Source organism: Nyctereutes procyonoides, unplaced genomic scaffold, assembly GCF_905146905.1.
Source record: "Nyctereutes procyonoides isolate TBG_1078 unplaced genomic scaffold, NYPRO_anot_genome, whole genome shotgun sequence".
In the NCBI taxonomy this organism is placed as follows: Eukaryota; Metazoa; Chordata; class Mammalia; order Carnivora; family Canidae; genus Nyctereutes; species Nyctereutes procyonoides.
This window is the reverse complement of record NW_026575131.1, coordinates 15,277,053-15,289,499: the sequence shown is the minus strand read 5'-3', so window position 1 is coordinate 15,289,499 and position 12,447 is coordinate 15,277,053. Positions and strand designations below refer to the sequence as shown.

The following is a 12,447-nucleotide window of genomic DNA, read 5'->3' as shown; positions in this document are numbered from 1 at the left end:
ATACAATATAAAAATATTTTAGAAAATATATAATTGTGCTTATAGGGATATGGTCTCAGTTGTTTAGGACAAAATGAAAGATGTATGATGGGATTAACTCTCTAATTTTTTTGTAACTGTTTCATCTCCAAATACCAGGGTTTTTAAAATTTTCTTTTAAAGATTTTATTTATTTATTCATGAGAGACAGAGAGAGAGAGAAAAAGAGAGAGAGAGATAGACAGAAACAGAGACACAGGGAGAAGGAAGCAGGCTCCATGCAGGGAGCCTGACATAGGACTTGATCCCAAGCCTTCAGGATCACAACCTGGGCTGAAGGCGGCGCTGAACTGCTGTCTGCCCCTGTACGTTCTCAAGTATCTGCGGAGATGTTTTTCCTCCCCCAGCTACTCGAAGCTCACGTCATGGGCGTGGGCGCGCGCTGGCCCAGGGCACGGCCTCTGCACTCTCCTGGTGAGTTTTTATTAACCGCCACCTGCGGATGCTGCAGTAATCGCTAACACGTGCATGGGGCCCCGACGCCTAGTGGACGGGGAGGTTCCTGGAAGGGGGCCCATGGGCCTGCTCGCGCTCCGACGGTTCGGCCTTGAGTGAATGTACCTATGTTAAAGCCGGTGGCTCAGTAAACGGAGTTACAAGTGGGTCACTGTGCAAGCTTCCTATGACTTGAATTTTGTTGTCATGTGATAAAAAGTTTCTGTCCAGTTAAAAAAAAAATACCAGGGTTTAAAAGAGTTGTCAAGGAACCACATGCATCGGAATCACTTGGTTTGTTTGTAAAACTCACATATCCAAGCCCTACCCCAAACTTATTAAACCAGAACATCTTGGGGTGAATTAGCTATTTATGTAACAAACTGCAACAAAACAGAGGGTCTTAAACTAAAAAACACCAATTGCTCAATTATTTTTATTTTTTGTCTGCAGTCCAGGTACCTCTTAGTGGGAGTGTTTCTGGCTGAGGGACTCTCGTGAAGCCAAAGTCATTGCGTTGGCCAGAGATTCAGTTATTTTAACACTTCACTGGGACTGGAGAATCTGCTACCAAGGTCACTTACATAGCCATTGGTAAGACTCAGTAGGTCCACATCTCAACTCCTTTCCATGAATTCCAGCAGGTCTTTGTTACTTGCTATGTGGGCCTTTTCATAGGCTGACTGATTCTCTTCACAATGTGGAAGATGGCAATCTGAGAGAGAGAGAGAAAGAACTCAAGATAGAAGCCACAGTCTTTGTGTAACCTAATGTTGAAAGTGACATCCATCATTTTAGTAAATCAATAATAGTGAATCAATAAGTCTAGCCAATAGTTGAAAGGAATTAAATAAGGACTTGAATACCAGAAAGCATGGATTAGTAGGAGGTATCTTATAAAAATTCCTCACATGGGCTGAGAACTTTAACCTGAGTTGTTAGCAATATTTTGGGTTTTTTTTTTAATTGTTAACAGTATTTGTAAAGGATTCATATACAAGCCATTTACTTCCTAAATATATATTTTTAAGGTTTTATTTACTTATTCATGAGTGGCAGAGAGAGAGAGAGAGAGAGAGAGAGACAGAGACAGAGACACAGGCAGAGGGAGAAGCATGCTCCATGCAGGGAGCCGGACATGGGACTCGATCCTGGGACTCCAGGTTCACACCCTGGGCTGAAGGCAGGTATTAAACCGCTGAGCCACCTGGGCTCCCCATACTTCCTAAGTATTTTTAATAGAACAAAAAAAATTTGATAGGTAGAATCTGATTAATTTCAGCCCATGGATTGATTGGTTTCCTCTGCCTCTAGCCTTCTGTATAGATAATTGCCAATCTTATGTTCATCTAAGATTATCTTGTTCTGGGTCCAAGATCAGAACTCTAGTTTTGTTTATCCTTAACTTTACCTTAGTTTTTGGAATTATTTTGCTTTGTGAACAATTGTTACAAAACAATTTTATTATTCTTCAAAGAATAACAAAAACACCAAAATTCACTTTGGAAATCAAAACAAAGTGGCTGTGGTCTATAATAAACAGATAAATCCTATGTGATTATAATATATAAGTTATTTGAAGAAGCTGGCAGAAGACAGTCTTTGATAGTACAAAATATGCCTTTTTCCTCTGAATAACATGTTTCTAAAACAATTGAGTGTAAATTGAGTATCTGTAAACTGAATTACATATGCCATATGGACTAATGTGGCTAGCATTTGAAGGGGATACTTGGTATAGTCATCTTCATTATTCACAGATTCCATATTTTCATATGTAAAATTTATTTGCAAAATTACCTACTTGCTAAGATTTATTTGTAAACCTAGAGTCAATACTTGTGGCACTTCTGCAGTCATTTGTGGACATAGGGCAGTGAAAAATTTGGGTTGCCTCCTTTCCCCCTTGAAGTATACAGGTCTACAGGGATAAGATACAAGTGGTGTTTTACACCTGAAGATGACGCTCTGCCTTCCTGTTTTATCTCTCCTATTTTAAGCAGCCTCTCTTTTGCAGTTCATTTGCATCACATTTTTCAAATTTTTGTGCTTTTTATTGGTTATCATGCCATTTAAAGTAGCCCAAAGTAAAATGCTGAAGTGCTGTCTCGTGTTCCTAAGGGCAAGAAGGCCACTTTCGCTCTAAGTTCTGTGCCTTAGAGCAAAAATACATGCTTGGTAAGCTTTGTTCCAGCAGGAGTATGCTGCTGGCTGTGAGTTCAAAGTTAAATGAATCAACAATATATATTAAATAAGGTGTTGTTAAGCAGAAGTACACATAAAATGGGGTTTGGTATTGATTGGTTTATGAAAATCTTGTCACCAGAGTCCCAGGAACCTATTTCCCCTAGAAGCAGTCATTTTAGTAGTCACTAATTCAGTGTTCACGGAGTTTATAGAACATAACTACTGCAAACAACAACAATCAACTAAATACTTTTTCAAAGTAAGGACTACCAGGACTTTTATTTTTGCATTTTATGTAAAGAATTTAATAAGATCTGGAAAAAGTGTGGAGGGTAGCACAGGTGATTGATTCCTAATTCCACTTCATTATGCTTAAATTCAGTGGGAGTCTCACAGCCATGTTTATAAAGGAGTCTTGGCTGGGGTGTGAGGCTTCTAGTTTACTTTGTCAGTCTATGTCACAACCTTCAGGGCAATTAACTGTGCTTTTGTGTGCTAATTATCATTATCACACTATGCGGCCATTATTATTCTGATGCCCTTAGTTTGAAGCTCAAGCATCAATCAGTCACCTAAGACAGTTGCATAGAAGGAAGGCTGATCCAAAAGTCCTTACCTGAGCTGTTTTATTATACTCTATTACAACATTGATCACAAAGCTCTTCGTGACACAATTCTTTAAAAAATAATGCTTTATGCATTTGATTAGAGTGAATTTGAAAGTAGTTTTAAAAATGGGGATAGGATAGAAGTGGTGCTTTATACTTGAAGATCTATCCAGGCACCTAACACATTAAAATAAATAAAAATTACAAAATTAAGGTACATTTTTTTCTCATTTCTCACCCCTGCCATTGGATGACCTTATTCAAATCATTTAGAACAAAGAGGGTGGTGTTTTTGAGTTTGTTTAAATCCCACCAGAGGCCAGGGGTAAGGAGAAAATTGAATCAAATTAGATATGGTCAGAAGAGACATTTTTTTTTTTCCTGTGATGCTCTTCCTCTTTCCTCCTCCTATATAAAAGCTATTCCTTACTGCCCCCCCCCATCACCACACACACACACACACACACACACATACACTGCCCCAGATGTGGCAGAAAGGAATAACAAGAGCAGACAGGGAGATGCCCTATGTGGAGCTTTCAGTACTGTTGCATGCTGAGTCTAACCTGATGATGAATTCTGCCCATGTCTCCAAAAAGTCAAAAGCATTTCCAGCGTTGATTTCCCTTAAGAATTATCACACTTTGTTCAGATTGGTTTAATGAGTGTAAGAGGTGACCTTGAGTCCACATAGAGAGTCTTATATTAAAAGATCTGGAAGTAAAACCTCACATATATGTGTAAGTAATTATTTTAGGGAGTATAAGGGGGGGAGGTTATTTCAGCTCTCTGCTTAGATACTACCTAGGCTACCTGGGCAGAAGAAATTTTCTACTGCATTATAACGATGATCTGAAAATTATATGAGCACCAATAATTCATTCATGCACTGATGTAAAGCAGGGGCACTCAGTGCAGTGGTATTGAACTTGTTGCTGGCAGCATTAATTGATTCATTTGGAACATTTCCCCCCACAGAATCCCAATGACAGCTTCCCTGAGCAAGAAACTGACACACAGCCAGGGTCCCGGATATGCAGGGACACACGTGTGAAGATGTTGTCTTCAAAATAAATCATTCTTGTCTCCTGGCAAGGGCTGGTTCTCCTAAGAACACTCTCCAATCCTGGGAGCGTCAGCGAGAGGCTTTCTTTCTTGGCAGAGGTGGCAGTTGAGCTTCATGTCTTTCCTGTGGGATTGAAAAAAGGGACTGAGTTATTTTTTGTATTTTAAACTAGCCACTGTTTTTCTCAGGGAAATGTAGGAGATGTGGCTCTTGGAAAACATTCGGGAGGTGCTGATCAAGTTTAGCATTTGATCTGTGTAGCCCTATTGATGAAAAGAAAAAAAAATGCCTCTCATCATAATGTTTAACTGACATCCCCTCAACACGACCTAAATCTGTCTCTCCTGATATATAATGCCTGTCTTTCCAACTACATGCTAAACTGTGGAGCAGATACTAAGTTTTGGTCATTTTCAGTTTCCCAGTGCCTAATAGAATTCAATGTCTAGCTTGTAATAGATACAGAAGAAGGGTTAAAGAACAGAATGAAAACAAAAACATTTAAATTTGAAATTTGAAAACACTGTTAAGGGACTTTGCATTAAACCTTTATAGAACTTTGAAAATTGCTTCAATTTGTAGTCTTTTTTTGGTAGAATGTGACAGCCTACTTTATTCTTTTCTCTTTGAAATTTTATTTTGAGTTTAAAATATCACCTTTCCCCTGAACATGTTAAGAGTATGCATAGTATACATTGGAATATTTTCTGGAGAAGTTCTGGCTAGGCATTTGTTTTATATATATATATATATATTTACTGAGAATCATATGTATAATTTTAAGTGACTAGGGGCAGAAAAATAATAAATCTGAAGTCATTACATTATGTCATGATTCTGGCAGGACCACAAAAGCCTTTAAAGTGAGTAAAAACAATTCATCTTAACTAGTTATTTACCATGGAAAATTCTTGCATTACCAACATTCCCATTTTGCAGAAGTGCCTGTATTAGAGAAATACACCACATAGGCAAGGGGAGGGGGACTTAAAATCTCTCTGGAGGTTTAAGCCATCAGGAAATCGGGGGAACAATAGCAAAAACTCCTCTCATTAGCATTAATTTCAGCAACAAGGAAAGCCATGGAATTTCAAGTGGTGAGAATTTTGACCACAATACACATCACCACTTCTGCATTTGCCCGCTGCCTGAATAGGAAATAAAAAAAAAACAAAAAAAAAAAAACAAAAAACAAAGAACACAAAACTGTGTGAACAAGGCAGCTGCATGTATTTGTAGGAGTTGGTTGCTTACTACAGTAGTTTAAAAATAGTTTTCCAGTTAACATCTTTTCCACATAATGGAGATGTCAGTGTAGGTTTACATGATTGTGGAAACGGTCAGAAGCTGTTTATGTAGCTGTGAACTGCTCAACGACGGACTGGAAGGCTGGGGTTCAGCAAAGCCCTTGGGGCTTTCTCCCTTGAGATGCGCCGGGGCTTCTCTTGGGGTTGCTGGGAACGCATGCCAACGAATTCGACCGGGCTGGCTTTCCTCAGCCTGTCAGACTCACTTTGCACTGGGTTCCTGAGGGGCTGGGGCACTGTTGCCCATCTCTACGGTTACCCCGAGGTTTGGACTTGGGGATGAAGAGAGCCATTTCTGCAAGAAAACAGGAGATTCTTACTGTAGAATAATCGCGGTAACGTCATCTTGCAAAGCACATGCTTTTGAATAACAAAGCTCACAGTGCGCGCCCCCCCACCCCAGATTGATCCTTGTACATATTTCATCGCAGCCGTTTCCTTTTCCACACACACACACACACACACACACACACACACACACTCACACTCTCTCTCGTCTGGCCAATGTCCTTCGCCTAAGGACAAGTAGGTAAAACCTTCCAAAAGCCCCCTCTTCCGGCTTCTCAAGTTCACTGTGGTCCGTCACCGGCACCCCGACTTGCACCCCTCGTACTCGGCAATTCTCAGCCTCAGAGCAGCAGCGTTTGTTTCCCTGGGGACGGCGCCTTAAAGACTCCTCAAATTCCCGGGCTACCGGAGGGCCGGAGGTTTGGGGACCGCGCGGGTCGCGCCCCCTCGCGCCCCACTACCCGGGTCTCAAAGGGAGGGGCCACCGCGCTGCCTGTGCCCCATCGCTGAGCGGCACGTCCTCCAAACCTCTGCGCGGGAGCCGGGCTTTCATCGCGAGCGCCGGGTCCAGGCGCGGCGCCCTTTCCCGGGGTGGCGCGCAGGGGCTGGGGGCCTCCTCCCGCGGCCGGGGCCGGCCAGGTGCTGCTCCCGGGCGCGCGCCTCCTCCCGCCGCGCACTGCGCATGCTCAGCCCGGCAGCGCGCCGGCTCCCGCCCTGCCGGCGCCTCTCCTCCTCGGCACGCGTCTCCGCCTCCTCGAGGCTGAGGAGCCGGCCGCCTCGACTCTGCCGCGCCGGGTTTTTGGAGCTGCCGCGAGCGCTGGGAGGGAGGGGAGCGCGGCGTCCGACCGAGCACCGGGTTCATCCCCGGGATTGGTCGCAAGTAGGAAGCTTTCGCCACTCCAGCGGGACCCTCCGGCCGTGCCGGCGCCGCTCCCGGAGGCTGTCGCGGGCGCCGCGCTCAGGTGCTGAGGTGAGTGAGGCGCGGGCAGGCAGGGTCCGCTCCAGCCTGGGCGCGCGCGTGCTGCCCCGGGCGCTCTGCCTCTCGGTTTTGGGGCCGGACCACGGTGCTCCGAGGCTGCGGAGTGCAAAGGGGGGGGGGCTGCCTGGGGGCTGGACGGGGGCTGAGGGCCGTACTGCCAGAGCCCGCAGCCCCGCGGGGTCGGCGCAGCCGTAACTGAGCGCCCTGGACCCCGGCGGCCGCAGGGCACCGACGACGCAGCCTTCACCCCACCGCGACCCTTCTTTTCAGTCAGGAAAGAAGTTTGTTGCCCTGCAAGGCAGCCGCCGAACAAGTAGCCCAGAGCGCGTAATGCTTCAGGAATCGTGAAAATGAGCTGGTTCGGGCTCCTGCCCCCGCTCCGTGCACCCTCACTCCTGGCGCCCGGGTCTGGGCGATGTTGATCCCCCCCCCCCGCCCGCGGGGCGCTGGTGGCCCAGCTGTGGAGCCCTCCGTAGGGAAGGGGGCGAACTTGGGCGGGTGTTTGAAGGGATTTAGGACGCAAGGGAGCAGGAGCCGGTGGCGGTGGTGGAAGGAGCCCTGTGGGAACAGACACTGGTTTTGACGGTGCCGGCTGTGCCCCGGGCTCCGTGCTGAACCCCGGGGGTACGGCGGCGAGTCGCACCGTCCAGGTCCCCGCTTTCCTGACGCGTACCTGGTCTACCCAGGCTCCCTGCCCCGGGGGCTTGCTGGGGTGGCGTAATAACCTCCAGCAACTTGGGTGGTGGTGGTGGTGGTGGTGGTGGTGGTGGTGGGTGGACTTGTAGTTTCTTTTGCATGCAAAGACCACCGCCTTGTCTCCTCCTCGGACCCAGGCATCCCAGACATCGACGGAGATGTGCGCCACGCACCCCGCAGAACCAACCCGCACTCTCCTGCTGGAAAGGAGGGCTCAAAACCTGCGTGCGGTTTTTTTTTTTTGTTTTTTTTTTGGTCTTTGTGATTCGCGTTATATGTTCTATTATTTATGAAAGGTGTGGAGGTGAGGGTAAGAGGACGTAGGCTGCTCAATCTTTCTGAACCAGTCAGGGAGTCTGATGCATGAGAACATTTTGCAGCACAGCGGATTCCCAGCAAGGAGGCTGCTTCGCGCTTCGCGAAGCTAAGGAGGTTGGTTGGTTGCTGGCGGGGCGGTCTCCAGATTGGTAGCGAAAAGGTTTGCGGAGGTAGTCGTGTAGGGCAGATTAGTGTGATTGAGCACTTTGGGTGAGTGGACTGCGTGGAGGTGAGGTGGTGGGTCTTGGGGTGTGTTGGAGGTTGGTTTGCAAGGAAGAGCTCCGGGGAGGAAAGCACCTGCAACTTTTTCTAGTTTTCCTACTGAAATCAACATAGGGGCGGGGGGGGGGACATGTCTGTCTGAATAACCGTCTTTTAATTGCATGGGAAGCATCTGCAGTTTACTGTGATGGGAGCTGGATATTTCAGAGAATAATTCCATGTAATTGATTTGTTTGGACACTTGCAGCAATAATTTGGAATGTGCTTTTATTTTTGTATTTCAGGGTTTATGCCCTTTAGAGAGTGGGGTAGATTTCCAGCAGGCAGGTCCCTGCAGAAGCATTTAGATTAGGGCGATTAGCAAGTTTGTTCTCCCCGTCTTTATCCAAGTGGGTGAAAAAGAGCACTGTGTCATAGAGACTGACACCTCGAGGTGATTTTTGTGGCATTCATGAGAAAAATGTGCGTTTCACTCATAACTTTATTTTTCTATCATCATCTTGATTCATTCAAGACTTATGTGAATCTCCACAATGGGTGGTGGGAGTGTTTGCTAAGAACCAGAAACAAGTTCCATGGGAATATTATTTTTGCCACATTATAAAATACTGTTGATTTTTTTTTTTGTTTGTTTGTTTAAACCAACTTCAGCTGCTCTGGATTGATATGAAGGGATCACGGTGATAAACTTCATTATTTTTCATTGAGGACCCTGTCAGGTTAGAGGTGAGGATGGAAAAACTGATCTTTTTTTAAATTAGGGGCTAAGACTCATAAGAGAAAAGACCTATTGTTTAAGCGTGCAGGTCAGAGCTATATGAAAGTTTCAGCAGATGCAGATTTTCTTTTTGGTAGCCTTTCTAAAAACAGTTTCTAGTTCCATTAACTTGGGAGACTTTGTCTCCTTCAGTCAGCTCAGCACCTCTTTCCATAGTCATTTCATATTGGTGAGACATTAACAGGGAATAGAGAGCAAACTTTTTAAATAATGTTAGCTTTTTTTCTCCACCTCTCTAGTTCTTTTTCTTATTCAGAAGTAGGTCTCCTAATTATTTTTCCTCTAAGCACTAAATCTTTTGGCTAGAAGTTTTCCTCTGAAAGGTACACAGGACATCTGTTACTTCAATTGATTTCTTAAAAAATAAAGGTAACCTGAATAATTGAGCTTCTCAGCAGAAAACTCCCCTTTATAGTTCCGAATTTTCTGCCATGTTTAATTTGTTGGGTTCTTCTCTGTTATATTCAAAGACAGAGACATAATATAGTTTTAATCTTGGTTTTTATTTAAAAAATTTAATCTTTTGTGAAACATGCTTTTATATGATTTTAACTGAATTAGTCTATTTCTTACGGTAAGCAGGAAGATGCCTGTATAAACAGATGTGGAAAGTTTTGTCGTTTTATTTTTCCATAACACAGTATCTTAAGTCTGGTGAGGGAGACCAGATTTGTTACCCAGACTTACTGATCTTTATTTTTTTATTATATACTATCAGAAGAAAATTTGGCCATACTCAATAAAATTTATTAATAAGTTATACATATATACTACTATGCTGATATACTACTTGTATTATAAAATAGGTACAGAAAAAAAGCTAAAGGATTAATAAAGCAAAACTTATGAATCAGAAGTTCTAATATTTTTATGCATTCCAGCGAATTGCTCTGCATAGCCCTTGTGGTGTATACCCCACTTTGGAAATCACTGATGATTTGGAGAGTTTTTAACTTTCTTTTCTTACTTCTGGCTTTGCCATTCACCATCTTTGATACGGTAGCCAGTTGGAAAACTGCTAGAAATCTGTGTCTCCTGTAACAGATGGGTTAAGAACACTGTTTCCTGGTCATGAACACGTATGTGGACAGAATGAGGCAGAAGAGATGAATGTGATATAGGGGTCATCCTGGATCTCCCAAATTGGGTATACAGAAGGGAAAAAAAATGAAGTTTTAACTTAGACTGAAGTTCCAGTTAAAAAGTTAAAAAGTGAGGAAACCAGGAAGAGTGAGGAAAAGAAAGACATTTTTCCATGTTGCAGTATTGTGCGGATGGTGGAAAGATAAAAAAAACCTTGCAGCAGATTAACCTGGATGTGGCCCTACCAATTATTACATTCATGATATTGGACAAGATAGTGCCATAACTTTTTTGAGTCTCAGTTTCCTTAGCTGTAAAATTGGGATATTTGTTTCTCAAAGAATCATAGTAGGGATTAAACATGAGAGTATAGGTATAGAGCTTATCTATTTAATTTAGGGCAGGTTAATAGCTATAACAGACAAATCCAAAAAGTGCACTTCTTCAAACATGGAATATTCTCATTTGTGTTAAGTCCCCAACTGGATGATTCTGGCAGCATTCCTCCATCATCTCTGTCTTTCTTCTTCAGCAGGGTCACCATGCTCATCTGCATGCATCAAGGCTTTGGAAGGAAAAAGAACTTGGAGAATGTTCATTGTTCAGACCTGCAAATCATGCGTATCACTTTTGCTTTCATTCCAGTGGCCATAACTCCATTGTATGTAGGTGGATCTTACTATAATGGAAGCTGGGGAATATGTAGAGTTGTGTGTCCAGGAAGGAGAAGAAACGATTAGGTGAACAGCGAGCATTTCTGACACTCGATTACTATGTGTGATATTACCTCCATGTTTAGTAAATGTTACTTACCCTTCCTTCCCCCAACCCTGGCAGACAAACCAGGGTTTTCCTGGCAGACAAACCAGGACAGTTATAAGGAAAAAGATAATAGAAGCAGTTAAAACATATGGATAGCTCTTACTATTTTTGAGATACTTTACTAAGCACTTTGCCCTTCTTAGTTGTCTCTGTTGTATAAATAAGGAAAACTTGGTGTAGAGAAATTAAGTCATTTGCTCAACATAGCCAGTAAGTGGCAGAGCTGGGATTTGAACCAGTTCTCTGGCTCTAGAGTTGATTTTCTTAACAGCTTCATTATATTGTTTATTCTTTTCCTTAGTACTTTTCTTACTGTAGCCGTTGGACCACTTTTTCTTTCTATGTAAAAAAGTTGGAGGAGAATTAAAAAATCCTAAAGAAGAAAAAAGATTACATCTAATTTAAAATATAATGATAATTAGATATGCTATAGGTTTATCTTGAGTACTTACTTGGATCAGATGTTTAAAGGAAGACTCTCCACTACAATGGTTTTTCACTTCTGATAAACAGATGATCAGAATCTGTGCCCTCAATTATAGCCTTTCTCTTTAGCTTTTATTGTGGGAATCCCTGGCTATCATTTTTATGCTGCAGTAAATAAAGAGAAATTCCTGTTCATTTCTTTGCCTAAGCAAATATTCTTTCTGGTAAATTCAGAGCTAAAATATCCTCCTCAGATTTTTCTTTTGATGAAAAGCATTGTATTTCATCAACATCCCCAGCTCCCAAGAAAGAAAACTTTTCTTGTCCTTTCAGCTTTGCAAAACTTTTTTGAGTATTTACCACATGACTAAAGGGACTTCAACCAATATCGAGCATCCTGTAAAAGAAAATGATCCCTCTTGGTCTCATCCTGTTATCTTGTCCCACTTATATTAGAAAATCTGCCTTGTCTCACCTTTCCTGTGTATTTGTCCTTTACAAAAATACCTCTTACAGTTTTGATTTCAAATAGCCTGGTAGAAAAGTGAGATGGTTAATAGTGAGAGTGTACTTTTTTGCTAAGACAATTCATTTTGCAGTATTATAAGTCATTTTTTTTCTTGTTCAGTGTGTATTTGTGGCATCTCCCCAAATAATTAATGACACATGTGTTCTCAACATGTAGTTGGCAGATACACTTGTATGCTTATCAGTCACCTCTTTCTCAAAAGACCCTGTTTAATTTCCTCCTAACTTCCCTGAACCTTTTGTTTTAAGAAATACCCTGTATTTTTCCCCTAAATTTACCTTGCTTCCAAATTTTGTCATACCCATGCCATTTATATGTGTGTCTGTTGTGTTTAAGTCCCTTTTTATGATTTAATGAGCCAGGAGGATAGAGAGGTTTACATTTGCTTACTATTATATCTTTAGACTCCTAGTGAGCAGAGTCCCACAGGGTCTAATGAAAAGCTAACTCTGGCTGCTGTAACAGGTAAACTCTAAATTTGCAGTGACTTAAAATGCTTTCTCCTTCTTACTCATGTGGGGTAGTTCAGTAGTCACAGCATAATTCTGATTGAAGGCTTCCCATGGGGTCACTTCAGGAATCTGGTTTCCTCTCCTGGCTTTATCATCTTCTAAGTCCCGAGTACTCCTTGTTCAGACAAGGTGTATGGGGTATGAGGAGAGAA

At 42.8% G+C, this 12,447-nt stretch overlaps 1 protein-coding gene and 1 long non-coding RNA gene across 7 annotated transcripts in view; one reads left to right on the top strand and one right to left on the bottom strand.

Moving 5' to 3' along the window:
- Positions 1–2,943: 2,943 nt before the first annotated feature.
- Positions 2,944–6,589, bottom strand: LOC129522099 (uncharacterized). The gene is made up of 3 exons (XR_008666890.1): positions 6,459–6,589; positions 5,849–5,937; positions 2,944–4,458 (listed from the first exon to the last, which is right to left on the bottom strand). It is a non-coding gene; the product is annotated as an uncharacterized LOC129522099 (long non-coding RNA).
- A 138-nt stretch (positions 6,590–6,727) lies between these two features.
- Positions 6,728–12,447, top strand: part of CNTN4 (contactin 4) — a 903,432-nt gene continuing 897,712 nt past the window's right edge. For all 6 annotated transcript variants that reach the window (XM_055344757.1, XM_055344760.1, XM_055344759.1 and 3 more), the window contains exon 1: positions 6,728–6,900. The gene's annotated coding sequence lies outside the window, so the exon portion shown is untranslated. The remainder of the gene's footprint in view (positions 6,901–12,447) is intronic.